This window comes from Pteropus vampyrus, unplaced genomic scaffold (genome assembly GCF_000151845.1).
Source record: "Pteropus vampyrus isolate Shadow unplaced genomic scaffold, Pvam_2.0 Scaffold737, whole genome shotgun sequence".
NCBI lineage: Eukaryota > Metazoa > Chordata > Mammalia > Chiroptera > Pteropodidae > Pteropus > Pteropus vampyrus.
The window spans coordinates 782,981-795,510 of NW_011889518.1; positions in this window are offsets into that span (position 1 = coordinate 782,981).

The window sequence follows — 12,530 nt, forward strand, 5'->3', positions numbered from 1 at the left end:
CAGACAGGGTAGAAAAGATTACAAGCCTCCTGATGGCAATGTCAGGAGTGTCCTAGAGGCTGGGGCTCAGCTGCAAAGATAGCATGACTGATGGCCAGGTTGTTGAAAAAAAGTTGTAAAACAAATAGTATTATTCAGACACTCGTTTATTCTTCTTTCAGTAAGATATGTCATAGTTCAAATCTACCAACTAAAAGCCATTAATATTCACCCAACTTCTGCCTAACTAGATTTTGAACTTCTTAAAGGCAAGGATCAAATCGTATTTATCTATATTTCACTGATGCTTAGTGTTCTACCCACCACATAGTAGAATAAATGTTGTATGACTAAATGAAAAGAGTCTTGATAACTTCTTAACTAAGAATTCAAGCACATTAGAGTGATGGCCAGTAATAATATAAATATAATTATATATATGTGCATATATGTGTGTGTGTATATATATACATATATACATACATACATATATATATAACACATATATATATTGTAGACATTTCGTTATGTCATATATATCATTGTATGAGTTCATGACCTAAACCATGATGTAATGAAGTCTAGCAGAATAAGGAACTTTTTAAAAAGATGTAAAAATAAACATAATTTGGTGATTTAACCCTTTAATTGGGGCTCTTTGACTGTATTAAGAGTGATGAAAACATCAACAATTAACCTTTCAAACAAGATGATTGAAATTAATAAAACTTTCTGGTTTTCTATACTGAATATATGCTATTTCTCTATATAAGTAATCCTTAATGACATCAGTAGCCATCAGCTTAATAAATCATAGCTTAGAATAATCTATCAATTCACACATTTTAAAATTATTTGCTGATAGTCCTTGGATTTTATTCAGCTGCTGGACTAATATCTTGAACATCCGATTTCAAACTCAGGCTACAAATCCCAGAGAGAAATACAATCTAAATATAATTGTATGTGAATAAAAGATTGGTGGTTCCAATGCTAAGTTTCAGCACAATTTGTAGAAAGAGTTAGAAGCTGTTTGTTTCTTTGTTTGTTTAACAGAGCTGTCTTATAACAATGTATAGGAAAATAGTTTAGTGTATGATTAAATTACTGAGATTTAAAATCTAGCTATTTCATAATTGCTAAAATCCATGCCATGCTGACACAAGGCTTTTCCAGATTGCTGGCTTATTGTTCTACAATAAACTGTACCTTTATATTTAGTTTCTCTGTGTGAATTTGTTTTTTAGGGTATACCTTAAGTAATTTGTTTAAAGTAGATTTCATCTATATATGCATATCTTGTTTATCCGATTGAAGATATTCACTGTTTTTAGAAAGACTTAGGTATAATTGGAATTAAGGGTAATTTTTTTTTTACCATTAATGATATTGACTATTGCCTTCATAACCTTATAGGATTTCAAACTGCTCTCATTATAATTTAAAATGTCTCTTTTAAAAACCCATTTAAACCTAGCAATTCATTTTATTTTCAATTCATCATGTCTTTATCTAAAACATTATGTTATGCCAGGGAGAGATGTGAATGTCATTTAATGGAATGCCACACTGACGCATTCTTTAAATGATCTACATATTCAGGTCTTATTGGATAGAGGTTTTCTACTTTCTATTCAACTCTCGTGTACTTTTGTTTTTGCCCAAACTTTAACACATTTAAGCTCTCTATCATAGATAATGAAATGACATTCTCTTACAATTCCAATCAGTTTAATGAATCATTTAAATTCATTTTATCGTTATCTCTGAAGCAAATATATAGGAAAAGGAGAGGGTGGCAAGATGTTATTGTTCAATGTCAGATTTAAAAAGTAATTCTAAAACAGTATGGAGTTTCCTCTAAAAATCAAACAAAATTACCATATGATCTAGCAATTCCACTTCTGGGTTTATACTCAAAAGAAGGAAAAGCAAGGACTGGAACACATATTTGTACTCATGTTTCTAGCAGCATTATTCACAATAGTCAAACAGTAGAAACAACCCAAGTGACTATTGACAGATAAATGGATAAACAAAACGTGGTATACAGTATATACACACAATGAAATATTCTTCATCTTTAATAAAGAAGGAAATTCTGGCACATGATACAACTTGGGTAAATCTTGAAGAAATGTTTACTGAAAAAAGACGTCAAAAAAGGACAAATGTTGTGTGATTCCATTCAAATTTATATAGACAGAATAGAATGGTGGTTGCTGGAGACACAGAGAAATGGAGAATGGGGTGTTATTATTTAAAAGGTGTGGAGTTTCAGTTTGATTCCACTCAAATGTATATTTAAAATGGTTAAAATGGTAAATTTTGTTATGTATATTTCACCACAATTTAAAAAATAAGTAATTTAAAAAGTAATTTTAATCTCAAACACTAATTCAAAAAGATATATTCCCCTATGTTCACTGCAGTGCTATTTACAATAACTAAGATATGGAAGTGACCTAGGTGCCCATCAATAGACGATTGGATAAAGTTGTGGTACATAAATACAATGGAATAATGCTAGGCCATAACAAAGAATGAAATCTTACCATTGTCAACAATATTGATGGACCTGGAGAGGATTATGCTAAGTGAAATACATCAGACAGCAAAAGACAAATGCTATATGATCTCACTTGCATGTGGAATCTAAAGAACAAAATAAACAAACAAAACTGAAACAGTCTCATAGATACAGAGAACATACTGATGGCTGCCAGATGGGAGGGGACTGGGGGAGCTGGGTGAAAAAGTTGAAGGGATTAAGAAGTACAAATTGGTAGTTACAAAATAGTTATGGAGACATAAAGTACAGCATAGGGAATATAATCAACAACATTGTGATAACTATGTATAGTGTCAGATGGGCACAATAAAACAAAACAAAACAAAACACAATAAAATAAAATTAAATTAAAATTAAATTAAATTAAATATAGTAATCTTAACATTTTAGTAGGATCTGGTGAAAAACAAACTGAATTTTACTACTTTAGCAATTCGAACTCTAGAGGTTATTTTTGCTTTTGTGGGATTTTGTGATGCAACCAGAAATGAGATGGTTAATTATAGTAGAAAGAGCCTTGGAGAACCATCATTTTCAGTGAGGTCTCAAGTGGCACTTGATAGGCAAGTCTTGCTGAATCTAAAGCCCATGATATTCCTGCAAGGCTTGGAACATGGCAGGTCTCTTCAAGTCTAGTTGAAGAGAGATCTTAAGAATTAGAAGCAGGTGCTACTTGAAGAGCCCAGGCACTGCCCTGGGGGTTCTGTCAGCCCTGAGTAAGAGAGAAGGGAACTAATCCCATCTCTAGAGAGATAAGATGTCCTGGGCAGGTGAATCTTGATGTAGGAATCCAATCCAGAGATTAGGGTGTCATGGGGAGAGCAGGCAGCTTAGGAAAGGTTGGTCTCAGGAACAAGAATATTGTTAATGATATTTGGGCCACAAAATTAATAGAATGTAGTAACTTATGCTGTGACCTCTTAGAATTGAACGTGGCTTCTTTAACCTCTCCTGACTTAGGCAAGACTGGAATGGGGCTGCTTCTGCATATGGACGTCTAATTATTCTAGAGGAGAGAGTTTTCAAGTTGTGGGTGCAGAGTGGGTAGAAAAACTCAGGTTAGGTCCTAAGAGTTTAATGAAGGTAAACATTTTCCACTCCATACTCTGGTAAAGTCATTGCTAGCATTTATAGAGACACTCAGATCTTCAGCCTTGGTGTGTTGACTCCTTGTACTGCTGAGCAGCAGTGGAACTCTTCCCACTCCCCTATCAGCTGCCCATCACCATTCCCACATCTCACTGGCCTTCCATCCTCTTCCCATGATGTTTTGTCTCCAATATCCCTAATCTAGTCCTCCTACTTCTTTCCAATCCGCTCAAGCCTGTACATGGGCAGAACCTTTTGAAAGGGCTGAGGTTTTAGGGCTGCCCTAGCCATACTCCATAGAAAACACTCAATAAGCATTTGTTGAATTATGTTGAAAACTTTCTCACCAAATAAAACTATTTTTCAGTGCATTAAATTTCACAAGTTCTTGGTTTATCCTGGTACTAGAAAGCAGGAAGAAGGGAGGAGAGAGGGACATGAGACCCTGGGCTCTGTCTTGCCCTGTGCTCATGCCAGGGTTTCTGCACAGTCCCCTCATGCCTTCCCCCACTAGGCCCTGCTAGCCTCCTCCCTCTGATTCTCAAGGGCTTGGAGGGCCCCCTTCTGCTATCTGAGGACCCCTGGGCCACTGGATTGCTTTGAGGGCCTCTTGCCTACAGCACTGCCCAGGACCGCACCCTTAGGGCTATGGAGGGAAGGCCTATGGCCCAGTTCCTCAGGCCCAGGCTTGAGGCCCTGTTGGCAAACCCTGAGGATGGCTGCCTAGGTGATCTGCAACTCCCCCTCAGGCAAAAGCTGGGCAGTGGAGGCTCATGTGTGATTGTCCTCAAGGACCCCACCCATTCACTTGACCCCTCCCCAGCCCTTTCTCCACAGGGCTTCCCTGCCTGCTGACTGCTGTGACTGTGACTTTACCCACTGACTTCATGGTTCTGGGTGGTCTCTTCAGAGAAAGGAGGTGGCTCTTCTTGGAACTCAGAGGCACCCCTTTTCTCCCCATCTTTGGTCCTTATGGAACTGTCATGGCATCAGGTGAACGGTGGTGCACCATTAACTACCACACTGATCTACTGAACAGACACGGTGAGGGCAGGGTCAGGGCAAGGGTGCAGTCTTGTTCTGCACATGTATTCCTGTGGGGCAGAGAACCTGTGTCTCTGAGCCAGGCTTTCCTGCATTCTGAGACCCTCTGAAGGCCTGTTGTGCTCATAGCAACCACATTGGTGCCCCTGTGAATTTCTGTCTTTCCTGCTTCCATCTGGCTGGCTGCCTGCTCTAACACCACTTCCCCTCAAGGAATCTGGGCCTTTGAAATCTTCCAAGGTAATAAGGGTGACAATCTTATCTTCCGTAGCTTCTTCCTGTGACTGGGGGCATTGTCCCTACCTGCTGGCATTAGATTCCCTTGCTCTTTGTCAGGGGAATAGTCCCAGGGCTAACAGTCCTAGCAAGTCAGGGGCTTGAGGTTCTTGGTTACTGGAGGTTGAGGAGCCATAGACTTGAAAGTCGGCATAAGTGGTATCCAGGGGATGACGGGTCTGTATAGAGCTGTATCCTTGTTGGAAAATCATCTACTTTATTGGCCTCTAGGTGAGAAGAGACAAACTTTGCTAAACAGTTAAGGAGACGAGGTCCAAAGATGAACAGGAGTAGGAAGGAGACAATAGATCCTGGAAGAAGAAGAAACCAAGTGATAAAAGATAGGTCCCCTTTAAGGGTTTTCCAGATTTCCCCTGTTAATTGTGTCCTAGTGTCCCTTAGCCTTTTGGCCTTCTGTAGGAGCTTATGTACTCTGACTTCAGCTTCACTGGAGGTGTTAACATAGAAGCAACAAGAGGTGTTGGCTAGGGCGCGGACACCACCTTGTTCAGCCAGCAGATAATCCAGTGTTACACTCTTGTCCATCACCTGATTGGCAAGGGAGTCAAGGGAGGTCTGTAATGCCTCAAGACCCTGTCCTGAGTCCTCAGCAATTTCTTCATTGAGAGCTGAGGTATTTTGAATAGTGTAGGCATTATAAGCTATATCTCCAATTAAGTCTCCAACAGCGGTATCAGCAGACACAATCCCTAAGGCAGTGGCAGCCACTCCTTGTCTTTTTCTGACATCAGTGTACCTCTGTGTTAGAATCTAGAAGAATTAAATCTCTATATATCTGAATGAAATTATGTGGGGGTATGACCTCCACAAACTGCTGCCTGATTTAAAAAATGAGTAGCCCATGGTCAACCTTTATGGTTGTTATAGGTGAACCAGAGGCCTTTAGGGGCACAAATGATGGTGATAAATGACCAATTTCTAGTTTGTTACCATAATTGCAGTTTGGATGGGAAAAACCAGTTCCAAGAGTGCCCCAAGATGCCTGGGCCCATTGTCTTGCTTTATCAAAGTTCTGGTTTCCCAAGGTGCCATCTATAAAGTTGGCCCACATAAACTGGATTTCATGATCTACAGGTCGTACTTCTCTATCCTTAAAGGCTTTAGTTCCCCAGGTGCCACTGAAGCACTGGTAGATAAAGGCCTGGTTGTTGTTGCAGAAGTAAATGAAAGTCCCTGCTGGATAGCATATTTTTGTCCATTTTCATCCATAATCAGTCCAGGTGTTTATGCAGGGCTTTCAGCCTCCATAGGTAGGGAATTTTCCTTGGGTGTTTGTGGGGGCTATATCTTTTATCCAAACAAGGACTCAGAATGGCTGGCTCCCAGGAACTAGCCAGGCTCTTTTGGAAAATGGCTGGAAGTATGGGGTAACTTGGAACTTACCTCTTGTAAACAGAGGGTGGCTCTGTTTCAGGAGGCCTGGAGAAGTTAAATGTGGGGTGAAATCAATAGAAGGATGGGGTGGTGACCTAAGGAGAAATGTGGTGTATCCAATAGTCATTTAAATTTTGGCTTAGGGCAATAGTTTGTGATAAATATGTCAGATGATTACTAGTTCCAGAAGCTAAAGTAGTAAGAAGGGTCATAAAGGGAATCAGGACTTTCATTTCAACTATGTTGATGAAGGAAAGGGACTAATATCAGTAGGGGACAGATTAAGTGGACAGCAACAAGCATGATTCCACCCTGGCTGGAGTAAGCAGTTGGACTGTAGCCAGAAAGCCAAGCTTGCAGTAAGCCATAGAAGGCCCATGTGAACAATTAAGCAATAAGGTTGAATCATAATCTATCTTTTAACTGGGATGTCAGATTGCGTTCATCTTTATGTAACATTTTTTTTTCTATAGAACATAAGTCTGAGGTTGGCATGTGTAGGTGTCTTGTTCGTCTTCCTCATCAGGATCTTCCCAGGGAGACTCAGGACAAGTGTACCCAGCTGGTTACTCCTTGTAGTTTAACCGCCATAGGGCAGAGAGGAGAGCCTGACATGGGACTCTCCATTTAGGGTTGAATTGGTCAGTGGAAGAACCTTCTTTTCAGGTCTTAAAAAGGATGGGGTCTCCTGATTTTACCTGAACTTGGATTGGAGTATGATCAGGGATGGGCAGAATTTTGTTGCCATAGTCTCTTATGGCCCATTGGACCTGGCTTACATTGATGTACCTGGTTAATTCCTGAGCCTCTGAGTCAAAGAGTAGGTCAGAGGTCAAGAACGGCCTCCCATGTAGCATCTTGAAAGGGCTGAGCTGTAGGTCCACCCTTGTGGTCATCTGTGCCCTGAGAAGGGCTAAGGGTAAGATTTGTCCCCAGGTCTCAGAGGTCTCTTGGCATGATTTTTCCAGGGTCCTTTTAAGAGTGTGATGAGCTCTTTCCACATTTCCTGAGGACTGGGGCTTCCAGGCAGTATTGAGATGGTGTTGGATCCTAAAGCTAAGGAGGTCAGTTGACTGGCTTTGGAGACAAAGGATGGACCATTGTCTGTAGGGATTTTGGTAACCCAAAGCAAGAGATAATCTCTAGTAGAGCCTTAGCTACTTCCTGAGCCTTAGTGGGGAGGCTTCTATTTGTCCCGTAAAGGTGTCAACAAAAACTAGCAGATATTTTCTCCATTACACAGGGCATTTGGGTAAAATCAATTTGCCAGTCTTGTGGGCAGGTGCCTCGGCTTTGTATGGATTGGAGAAGAGATGGTACCCTGAGCCCTCCTCCAGGCATATTAGCGTAACATAGGGTACAGGCCTTACTGACCTCTTTAATACCTTTTTGTAGTCCTTCCCTTGAGAAAACATGATTAATTAATGAGCTTAAGGAATCTCTCCATAGATGGGAAAAAATCATGGCATCCCTTTATAATTTTCCATCGATTTTCTGAGGTAGAAGAATCTTTTGATCTTGGGTTCATCATCCTCTGGATTTAAAATATAGCCTCTTATTTGAGCCCATTTATTTTCTTCTTCAGTATACTGAGGAGTTTGAGGTAAGGTGACCCCCTGAGGGACTGGGAGTGCTGTCTTGGGATGGAGGTAAGTGCTGCCTTTTCTGCCACTCTATCAGCAAAATCATTCCCATAGTACTCTTTGAATCTTTTTTTTTTTTTTTGTGATCCCTGCAATGGATGATGGTGACCTCAGTGGGCCTCTTTACTGCCTATAAGAGGTCTAAGATCTCCCAGTGGTGCAATATATGGGGATTTATTGTAGTTAGGAGACCTCATTCTTTCCAGATGGCCACATGGACTAGAAAGGCATATTTAGAATCTGTAAAGATGTTAACTCTCTATTTCCTAGTTAAGGAATTAATGAGCTCTAGTTAAGGCTATTAATTCAGCCTTTTGTGCTGAGGTATTAGGAGGCAGTACCCTGGCTTCTGTAGTTGGAGGGAGTCTACAGTGACATATGCTGCCCTCCTGATTCCTTCTTGTATAAAACTGCTGCCATTGGTGAACCATTCTACTTCCATGTTCTCTAAGGGCTGACCTTTGGATCATGTCTACAGGAATAAACCTGGTCTCTGATATCTATGAAGGAATGACTGAGCTTTTCCTCCTGTCCCGATGGTAAGAGGATAGCTACGTCAGGAGTCTGGCAGACTTTAAAGACTATCTTTGGAAAATCCAGAAGTAGACCCTGATATGGGGCAAGGTGACCCCTGGCGAGCTACTGATGGCCTTTTGTCTCTAAAACTCCCTGTACAAGACAGGGGGTCTAAAACATGAATGGTTGAGCAGAGTGAGTTTGTTAGCCTCCTGCGCGCTAGGACAGCTGTGGCAGGACGGCTCTGGTCTCAAACAACCTGGTCGCCCTACAGCAATAGGGTATAATTGTTTTGAGAGATAAGCTACCGGCCATGGGATAAGTTATACCTTTTGAGTGAGCACTCCCAGAGCTATTCATGTCTTTTGGTCACACATAAGGTTTGGGATCGCCAGTGTTGGGGTAGGGATCAATTGAAATTTGATCTTTTGAAAAGCCTTTTGTTGTTACCCTAGCATCAGTTGCTGTAAAGCAGTTTCCTCAGAAATGACTTGGAAATAAAGCCACAATGCAGCAGAAGTGAGGCAGCTGCCTAGCGCTGCCATAAAGCAGGATTCCTGACAACAGACGTGGCCTCAGGCCAAAAGCGGCAAAAGTGGGGCAGCCTCTGTTGCTCTCAAACAAGTTTTCTCAAACAGACATGGCTTTCGATTGAAGAGGCAGCTAATTGGCTGCCACTGCCACTCCTTCTTACCCACCAACTCTTATTTCCTAAGTGTTTATGTGAATTTGGCCGACACATGCACCTGTAATTCTCACATGACCACCACATGATTCTTTTAGGCCAGTCATATGATGACACATGATTCCAGCATGACTGTCACATGATTATCACATGATTTCTGCATGGCGGTGATGTGATCACTGCATGATTCCGGCATGGTATTCAAGTGATCATGATTCCTGGATGGTGGTCATGTGATCACCATGTTGATCCTTTCTGGTGATCACATGATGCCTGCATGGTGGTCACGTAATCACCACATGATTTCCGCATTAGTGCTACATGGTTTCCCAGTGACTTTCACATGATTACTCTGCTGCTGTCCTACACCAACTCTTTACAGAACAGAAATGGCCTCACTTTCAATATTTCAGCAGTGTTGATCTGCCTGTAAACCAATTCCCTCACAACATTGGCATCCTCAGGGCTGCAGTACAACACTGCAGCAGCCACTGTTACTACCATAAAATGGTATCCTCAGAATGATTCAGTATTGCTGCTGCAATGTAGGAAGAGAGCTTCAGTTTTTGCTGCTGCCATAAAGCAGCTTCCTTACAGCAGTCTCAGCCTCAAGCCCTCAACTAAAGTGGGAAAGCCACTTCCACTGCCATAAAGCACATTCTATGACAACACATGCAGCCAGAGACCCAAAGTAGCAAAAATGGGGCCACTTCTGTCACTGTCTTAAAGCAAGTTTTCTCAAGGAGACATGACATTTTGGTTGAAGTGGCAGCTAGGTGGCTGCCTCTGCCACTATTACACACCAGTTCTCGCTTTCTCAATGTTTATGTGAATTTGGCCAAATGATATGCACCTGTGATTCCCACATGACCCCCTCACATAATCACCACATGAGTCTAATGCTCTTGCTGTGATTCCCACAGGCCATTTATGTGATCATCACATGATTCTGGCATGATGGGTCATATGACTGTCACAATTCCTACATGGTAGTCACATGACCACCACATGATTCTCAATGGCAATCACATGATCAACACATGATTTCCACATTACTGCTATGTGATTTGAGGACACTTCCATGTTATTACTCTGCTGCTGTCCTAAACCAAGTGTTTTCAGAACACATTTCAGAAGTGGCTTCACTTTTCAATATTTTAGCATTACTGCCTTGACTGTAAACCAAGTTCCTCAAACATTCAGAACCTCAGCTCCATAATACGAGAGCACTGCAGCAGCTGCTGTTACTGCGGTAAAGAATGACTCAGCATTACTACTGCAATGCAGCAAAAGTGTGGCAGCTGCCACCACTGCCATTAGCAGCTTCCTCACAGCCAACTTGGCCTCAAGACCTCACTGCAGTAAAAGTGTAGCAGCTCCTTTCACTGCTATAAAGCAGGTTGCCTCACAACAGACACAGACACAGGCCTAGAGTAGCAAAAGTGGGGCGGCCTCTGTCACTTTCCCCCAGTAAGTTTTCTCAAAAAGATACCAACTTCTTACTGAAATGGCAGCTAGGTGGCTGCCACTACTTCTGTCCTTTCTCACGAGCTATAATTTCCTGTGTTTAAGTAAATTTGGCCAGGAGACACGCACCTATGATTTCCACATGCCAGTCACGTTATCGTCATGTTTTTCTGGTATGACAATCATGTGAACACCACGTGAATACTCCGCGGCAGTAACGTGATCATCATGTAATTCCTGAGTGATGGTCACTTAATCACCACATGATTCTGCATTAGCGCTATATGACTTCCAGAAGACCTTCATGTGATTACTCTGCTGCTGTTCTAAACCAAGTATTTTCAGAACAGAAACAGCCTCACTTAAAATTTCAGCAATTCCGCCCTGGATATAAACCAAGTCCCTTGCAACATTCGCTGCTTCAGTGCCACAATACAACAACACTGCCAAAGCTGCTGTTACCGCCATAAAATAGCATCCTCAGAAATGACTCAGCATTAATATCACTATGCAGAAAAAGTGCAACAGCTGCTTCCACTGCCATAAAGCAGGTTCTGACAACAAATGCAGCCTCAGTCTCAAAAGCAGCAAAATTGGGGCAGCTTTAGCGGCTGCCCTTGAGCAGTTTTCTCAAACATAAATGACCTTTCGATTGAAATGGCAGCTGGGTGGCTACCACTGTCACTGTATCATACACACCAGCTTTCCTTTCCTGGTTTATGTGAAATTGGCCAAAAGAATTGACCCTGGTTCCCATGTAACCAAAACATGATCACCAAATGACATTCCTGTGATCTCCCCATAATGCCCATAGGCCAGTCACGTGATCGTCATGTGATTGCTGAGTGGCAGTCCCGTGATCACCATGTGATTCCTGTGTGGAGGTCACGTAATCACTATGTGATTCCTGCATGAGGGTCACATGATCACTGCGTGATTTCCGCATTAGTTCTTGTGATCCCCCAGTGACTTCCATGTGATTATTCTGCCACTGTCCTAAACCAACAGTTTTCTGAACAAAATGGTGTCACTTTTAATATTTCAGCAGTGATGCCCTGGCCATAAACCAAGTCCATCACAAGATTCGCAGCCTAAAGGCTACAATATGAGAGCACTGTGGCAGCCCTGTTACCGCTGTAAAGCGGTATTCTCAGAATGACTCAGCATTACTGTGAATATTTCATCACTGTGAATATTTCTTGCCAGTCTCTTCTGGCTTGCAAAGTTTCCATTGAAAAATCAGCCTGCATTCTTATGGAGGTGCTCTTGTAAGTAACTAGCTGCCTTTCTCTTTCTGCTTTTAAGATTCTCTCTTGGTCTTTGACCTTTAGCATTTTAATTATGATGTGTCTTGCGGATCTGTTTGAATTCCTCTTGTTTGGGACTCTTTGTGCTTCCTGAACTTGTATGTCTAATTCCTTTGCCAGGTTAGGGAAGTTTTTTGCCATAATTTCTTCAAATAGATTTTCAGGTCCTTGCTTCCTCTCTTCTCCTTTGGGTACCCCTATGATCCAGATGTTATATGCTTCATGTTATCTCAGAGGTCTCTTAAACTATCCTCATTTTTTAAAAAATCCTTTTCTCTTTTTGTTGTTCTTTTTGGGTGTATTATGCTACCTTGGCTCCCAGTTGCCGATTCGCTCTTCCGCTTTGTCCAATCTCCTGTTGAATTCTTCTAGTGTATTCTTCATTTCAGTTATTGTGTTCTTCATTTCTGACTGGTTCTTTTTTTATGGTTTCTACGTCCTTTTTCATGCTTACTGTCTCTCTGTTGAGGTTCTCATTGCGCTATGCACTCTTCCATAAGTTCATTGAGCAGTCTTATAACCATTATTTTGAACTCTGTCTTTGGTAGTTCTCTCCT